This window comes from Mesocricetus auratus, unplaced genomic scaffold (assembly GCF_017639785.1).
Source record: "Mesocricetus auratus isolate SY011 unplaced genomic scaffold, BCM_Maur_2.0 Super-Scaffold_100008, whole genome shotgun sequence".
Taxonomy (NCBI): domain Eukaryota; kingdom Metazoa; phylum Chordata; class Mammalia; order Rodentia; family Cricetidae; genus Mesocricetus; species Mesocricetus auratus.
Window position 1 is genome coordinate 71,120,190 of NW_024429192.1, and position 8,081 is coordinate 71,128,270.

At 36.7% G+C, this 8,081-nt stretch overlaps 1 pseudogene; it reads left to right on the forward strand.

Moving 5' to 3' along the window:
- The first annotated feature begins 340 nt into the window (after nt 1-340).
- LOC101828120 lies at nt 341-1,280 on the forward strand (annotated as a pseudogene).
- The last annotated feature ends 6,801 nt before the right edge of the window (nt 1,281-8,081 follow it).

The following is an 8,081-nucleotide window of genomic DNA, read 5'->3' on the forward strand; positions in this document are numbered from 1 at the left end:
TAGAGGCTTACTTAGTTTTTCAAGGATGGTTGATGATCTTGAGTAATGGCCTTGCATGGAGTTATCAATGAGGAAATGTGTGAATGATCATACTCACATTGATGGTCTTGATTTTAAAATGACTATAGAGATATCTCTGAATTGAGAGATTGGCCAGAGACAAGAGGGAAGAAGCATTCAGCTCAGACTTCCAACATAAGAATGGTGCTGTAGGAAGAAGAATCCAGAGCCGAGTATTCATTACAAGCCACTTCCTCTTTATTCTCCTGTTCTACTTTATATGATAGGTGGATTTACTTTCTGGTCACATTTTTCGCAAAATATAAAGTGATAACTTTTCATGGAGAAATGGAATCAGACCTCAAGTGATTTCACTTTGTTAGGGTTGTTTCCACAAAACCAGACAGGCCTTCTGCTTTTGCTGCTCATCATCTTTGCCTTCTCTCTGGCCTTGGTTGGCAACTCAACAATGATCCACCTCATTTGTGTGGATCCCAGGCTCCATATCCCCATGTACTTTCTCCTCAGTCAGCTCTCTTTCATGGATCTGATGCATATTTCTACCACAGTTCCCAAGATGGTATTCAACTTCCTCTCTGGCAATAAAAGCATTAACTTCCTGGGCTGTGGAGTGCAATCATTCTTTTTCTTCACTGTGGTATGTTCTGAGGGCTTGCTCTTAGCCTCCATGGCCTATGACTGTTTTGTTGCCATCTGTCACCCCCTTCATTATCCCACTCGCATGAGCAAACTGATGTGTCTGAAGATGATCATAGGATCCTGGATATTGGGCTCCATCAACTCTTTAGCACATACAGTCTATGCCCTTCATATTCCTTACTGTCGTTCTAGGTCCATTAACCATTTCTTTTGTGATGTCCCAGCCATGTTGCCCCTGGCCTGTATGGACACTTGGGTTTATGAGTACATGGTGTTTGTGAGCACAAGTCTATTTCTCCTATTTCCTTTCCTTGGCATCACAGCTTCCTATGGACGGGTCCTTTTTGCAGTCTTCCATATGCGCTCAAAAGAGGGAAAGAAAAAGGCTTTCACCACGTGTTCAACTCACTTAACTGTGGTGAAATTTTACTATGCACCTTTTTGTCTACACTTATCTTCGACCGAGAAGTCTCCGTTCCCCCGCAGAAGATAAGATTCTGGCTGTCTTCTACACTATCCTCACGCCCATGCTCAACCCCATCATCTACAGCCTGAGAAATAAGGAAGTCCTGGGGGCCATGACAAGAGTCTTTGGGACTTTCTACTCTACTAAACATTGATCTTTTTTTTTCTATTCATATTTTGGTTCCCCTGGAGAATTTCAGTTTACTGCTATCTACTGGAAATATAATGTGTGTCACACGCATCATATCTTTCTGGTTAAGACTAAATAGTATGTTCATTATATATACGAGTACAATATTTCACAGGTTTAATTCATAACATTACAGTCAATGATATCAGTAACAGAAATTAGACAATGAATTACTATCCTAACATAGTATGACACCTTATACCTTATGAGTGTACAAACCTTACGGCAAAATGATACTCTTTATGCTGACATTGGCATGTTGTTTCTACAAAATTAACATGAATTAATTGCTTTCCTCATATACTTTGCTTTCATTCTTTTCATTATTAAAAGTCTATGTATGTTGAATATTTGCAACATATTGCAGTTTGAACTGTTTCCATTTGTTTGACCCATACTCAGATGATATTAGTGTCTACTACATAGGGAAATAGAGAAATATCAAAGTCATGAAATGTTTTAAGAACATCAAATTAACCACAGTGAAGTACTACCTCACCCCAGGTAGAATATATCAGTTTTCAAAAAGAATGTTTATCAAATGCTTTTGTAAATGAAAGTATGTAGAACTATTACATACAGTTTAAGTGTAAATTAATACACTCCTTATGGATAGTATGTTTAATCAATTACATAAAAATAAGTAAGTTATAGGTTTTATTAACCCTCCTACTGGGCTGAATTGAAATATAATACAGTTGAAGTGTTTAAGAGACCTTCCCACTACCTATTTACTGAATGCTGTTTGTGTTAGCCAGAATAGTTTCTGGCATGCTGTGCTGCAGTTGAATACATATAGTTAAATGTAATGACTCATGTATCTCAGAAGAAAGGATATTGAATTACTGTTTCCAAGGAGATAAAAAGTTTCAGGTATAATTGGCTAATTACCCCAATTCCACCAATATACAATGTTTACATGTGTGAAATATCACATTGTAGCTCATAAATAACGATAATTATCTCTCAGCTGAAATATTTATCATATACATGTGGTATTATACAATTATCCATGACATACTAATTATTAGTGAGATGAGAAGAAATAAAATATAAATTCTTGTGAATAATATATTAGATATATGCCCATATTCAGTTTGCATGCATTTTATTGAAGATTTTTGAAAACATGCTTATTATGCTATTGGCTTGTAGTTTCTTTGTTGTTTTTGTTGTTGTGTCTTTACCTCATTTTAGTAGTAGAGTAATACTAGTATTGTAAAATTCATTTAAAATGCTCCTTCTCTCTCTCTCTCTCTCTCTCTCTCTCTGTGTGTGTGTGTGTGTGTGTGTAATTTATTTAGTATTTAACTGGAGATCTTCAGTGAAAGTCTAGAATAATTTTGTGGATGTATCTGGTCTTGGACTTGTTTTTCAGCTGTAAGGCTTTATTATTACTAGAATATCCTCATTTGTTAGGTTTCTGTTAAAATTGTTGATCACTTCTCAGTTTAAATTTGGTCAATAACATGCATCTAGAAATTTATCCATTTCATCTTAATATGGTATAGGTTATTCAAATATTTCATTATAATGTATTTAATTGCCAGGGTACATTTTGTGATGCTTTCCAGTCTATTAATGTCTCTGTTAATTTGAGTGATCTCTTTTTTCATTTGGTTAGTTGTGCCAAGGCTCTTTCTTTAGCTTGAAGATGCTTCAACATTCCCAAATCAATGAATGTAATAAACCACATAAGTAGACCTAAGAAAAACCAATCATGATTATTTCAACAAATGCATGAAGAGACTTTGACAAAGTCCATTATCAGTTCACGATACAAGTTACAGAATAACAAATGATAAAATGATGGGGGATGTCCTTCTGTATGCTGTGAATATATGTTTGTCTTTTGGCCAATGGACAGGTAGGATGTAGCTAGGCAGGGATACCAGACTAGGAGTAGATGGGTAAGGGAAATGCAGAGAGTTGTGAAGGAGATGCCATGTAACCACCAAAGTAGTAACATACTGGAGCATTACAGGTAAGTCACAGCCTTGTAGCAATACACAGTTTAATAGAAATGGATTAATAATTAAGAGAGAGTTAGCCAATAGAAGCCTGAATCACCAGCCAAACAGTTAAAATTTAATATAAGCCTTTATGTGTTCATTTGGGACTAAACAGCTGCAGGACCAGGTGGGACAGAAGCTTCTGTCTATAAGTGGTACCCAAATATTTGGCAAAAGTTTCCATATAAAACCCGACAAAAGCTTAAAAAGGGAGTATGAAAACAAAAGAACAGAATCAGGCATGGATTCTTGGTAGCAGTATTTTCTCAGGTGGGCTCTGTTTTCTAGAGGCAAGCAGAAGCTCAGCTCCTTTAAGAGAGGCTACTTGATTCAGTGTTAGTGGCAAAAGCTGCATGGTTCTTAAAAAAGGCCCTGCTACCAAAATATTAAACAGTGTTCATGAACATCTGATAGCATGCTTCTTGGTGGTGACATGAACCTAGAAACTCTGCCATGAAGCTAGACTCAGAATGCTAAGGAATAGGGCAGGGCCAGCAGCCATGTTAATCTTACCCATGCTGTTTAGCAGATTAAAGACTCATGTGGTCAGAAAAAGATAGACATTGTACAGTAAGACTGATTCAGATGAAGAAAAACATCTAAATTGTTTACAGTGTATTTAAAAATATACATAGGCTTGGGAGAGAAAGAAAAAGGATAGAGAAAGTCCTTAAATGAAATAGAGTAGCTGAATGTGGTGGCACATACCTTTAATTCCAGCACTCTGGAGGCAAAGGCAGGTGGATCTCTGTGATTTCAAAGCCAGCTTGATCTACAGAGAGAGATTCAGGACAGCCAAAGATACGCAGAGAAACCCTATCTCAAAAAAACCAAATATAAAAATAAAATAAATAGAGAAATAAAAGGCCACATATGAATGGAATATACACAGAGATTCTGAATATTGTATGGTCATTGAATTGTTTAATTGTTGAGGAAGGAGCAACAACTTCTAAATAGCATTTGATTATAAATACTGCTAGATTATCCCAACCTATATATTTTGAAAATGCCTTGACTTCAAAATTTAAGTCTAAGGACATGTTATTTTGGAAAATGGATTCTGCTTTTGTTTCCACAGGAGATGAAAAGTTGTGGATTCCTTCTTTGATCTAACAAGAGCCCTTGAAGCAGTGGTTCAATAAAAAGCTGAGACCATGTAGCCACACAGACCACTACAGTCAGGATTTGGCCAGGGTTCTGGGATTTTTCAGGATCCTCTTGGGTTTGATATTGCCCCCAAATAGCAAGAAGCAGTTTGGAGAGAACTATGTCCACATTCCCAAATATTGTTTATAAATGTTCATTTTATTTAAACGGGTTGGTTTGCAAATACTTAATGATCACAGTCAATCTCTTTCTTAAAAAAGAAAAAAAGGAATATGATATAGAAATGAATACTTCGCATTGGTATGGATTTTAGTTTATCTGTCAGACACATTATGGCCTATGGGCTGAAGATGGATGCCCCAACATTATAGAGAAACATTGAGTGACTATACAGGCAGGGAGATGTCTCTGTCAATTCTAGAGTTTATATATTATCCTTCTGAGGTCTTTGATAGAGTTGAAGACAGATAGTTATGGCTATGGTTTTCCTTAGATATGATAAAAGATAAGTTATATATAAAACTTTAGATTCACAAAAGTAGGATAGAGTATAGAATATTTTCTTTAAACTTTGCCAAATATTAATGGGCTAAATATTGTTAACTATAGTTCTTCCTTGGTAACTTTTTTGTTATATATAATTTTATTATGTTAAAACTAAAATCTTTTTATTTAGATAGAAATGAGGAGATGATTAGTGATGTCCTTCTGTATGCTGTGAATATGTTTCTCTTATTGGTTGATGGATAAAGCTGTTTTGGCCAATGTAATGGCAGGGTATAGCTAGGCAGGAAGTATAGCACTATCAGACTAGGAGAAGGCATGAAAGAGGAATGCAGAGAAAGTGTTGAGGAAGATGTCATGTAGCCACCAAAGGAGTAACATGGCCCATAGATTTCCCCTTTGTGATCTTGACCTTCCTGGTTCATATATATCCCCCCTCTCTCTCTTTGACTGGAGGGATTCTCAGAACTGGGCCTGGTACCTGGTTGTGGATCTCTGAATCTGGTTTCATCAGTTGCTGGATGAAGGAACTATGATGACATTTGTGGTCATCACCAATCTGCTTACAAGGGAAGACCTGCTCAGGCACACTATCCACTATTGATAGGAGTATTAGCTGGGGTCATCATTGTGTATTCCTGGAAATTTTCCCATCAACAGGTTTCTCCATACTCCCATAATGGTTTCCTCTATCAAGATATCTCTTTCATTGTTCTCCAACTCCATCCCTCCCCTAACTCCACCATCCTGTTCACTTATGTTCTCATCCCCTACCCCATCCCCTCTACAACCTCCTTTCCCCAGCAGCTGTACAAGTTTACACTGCCACCAGTAATGGAGGAGTGTTCCCCTTTCTCCACATCCTCTCTACCATAAGCTGTCATCAATATTTTTAATCTTAGTCATTTTGATAGGTGTAAGATAGTATCTCAGAGTCATTTTGATTTTCATTTCTCTGATGGCTAAGGATTTTGAGCAATTCCATAAATGCTTTTCAGTCATTTGAAATTCTTCTGATTTTTCTTTCAATAAATATTATAGGACATTCCTATTCTCTGTAGTTTAATATTTATGCATTAGAGGGTTACTTATTTTTTGTTAACCTTGCATTTTGTATTCTGCCACATTGCTGAAGGCATTTATCAGCAGTAGGAGTTCTCTGGTAGAATTTTTGGGGTCACTTATGTATACTATCATATCATCATGCAGCATAGTCTTAATAGATATATTTACAAAACATCTCCATACCCAAGGCTCAGGGAACAATAGGGAAAGGGGAATAAAATGATTGAAAGTGCTGGAGTACCAGGGAATTTTCTTTGAGAGCCTCCTAGTAACACCAGAAGATCCACATATAATATCTTACCAACATGACTGCCAAAGCATAACTGAAGAACACCATCAATGGACCTAAAAAGTGGACAGAGAAAAGTTCACGAGGTCTCTGCCTTACATAATGAACTATAGGCAACTGGGAAAACTGGGAGCCAGAGAGGTAGTCTTTGCCTGGGAAGAGTAGGACAATTGATTATCTAGTGCCAAATGGTGAGCCCTGAAATCATACAAACATATAAATAAAGTAACATTATATAGGCTGAGTGGCTTATATTTAGGAATATATATGTATATAAGTCATCATATATATGTAATAAAATTTAGTAAAAATATGAGTCATGATTTTGAAGGAGAATTGGGAGGGCTATATTGGAGAATTTTGAGGAAGTAAAGGAAAAGGATGCATGCTGTAATTATATTATAATCTCAAAAAGATTAAAAATTCCCAATAGTTCTCATGAGAAACCCTCTTTAGAGTTGCTGATCAGGGAAGTAGAGTCCCTCCAAACACTACAGGCCATTGTTTTTGTCCTTAGTTGCCTCTCAGATGTTGAAAGTATGTCCCTATTGCTGAAGGTGCCTTTCACTTCAAACACAGGGTTGGAAATAGATCCACCTGAAAGTATCCTTCCAGAGAATTAGCTTTCATAGGATCGAATGGTGTTATGCAAGCTGTGAAGAGAAGACAGCAACCAATAGTCTTACGCAGCTTTGATCCCTATAAACCACAACAATGACCAATATGATAAGTTGTCCCAATCTGTTCATTAGTAGCATTCTTATCTTGTTGGCAACAAAAATTTGTCTATTTGGACTTAAGGCTCACTCAATTGGAGGGAAATTTTGCTTGGTACTGGAAGTCTACTTAATTCCTTTGGGCTAGAGATAGTAAAGTCATTGATATTAGAGGAGTACCTGCTACTACCAATTTACTAAACCAGAATAATTCCTAATTGCATTCTAAATACTAAATAATAAAATCTCAGGCAAGTGTAGCTCTCACTCCTCATCAAAGAAGCTTCTCTTCACATCAGATGGAGACCATTGCAGAAAACTACAACTGGTCAAAATGCAGAACATAGCTGACTCTGGGGTACTCATACGCACTGGACACATCTACAACACAACTCTTGTGCCTAAGGTTGAGAGAAGATTATGGAAGAGGGGCATAAAGATTTTCAGGGCTATTGAACAAGCAAGACTGCTGTGATATTGTGTCCCTTTGAAATGAAATAAAGCTATGATCATGTAATCTCACCAACATGACTGCATAAACAACACCAGAAAAATGACACTAATGACCATAGAATCATGGACGAAGGGTACTACTCCAAGACAAAGAGCTACGGGGAACTGAGTCTTCAGAGAATACCATGGGATGAGCCCCTAATTCATTATCCAATATCAAGTGATCAGCCTTGAAATCAAGTAGATCCAAGCATCAGTGAATTGACTCAGCTGGTTGTATTTATAAAAGTAAGCATTTAAGTGCAGCATATGCAATAGTAACCATTATAAAGATTCCATGAATTGAGACTGAGAGATGGGGGTGGTCAGAGTTGGAAGGAGTTGAAAATGAAGTGGAAGGATGGAAATGATGTAATTATATTTTAATTAAAAATAAAAACTTAAACTGTTTTTAAAAATCCCACATACTTTGTGAAACTCTGAGATAATTTGCTACTAGAAATGTGCTGAATTGACTTATCAGCTCCAGGAACCTTTAAGGAAAATGCTAAAACTTCTTTCTTGACCTTGGTCTAATTCCTGATTCATTAGAAATTTAGCCCACAGCATGGTGATCT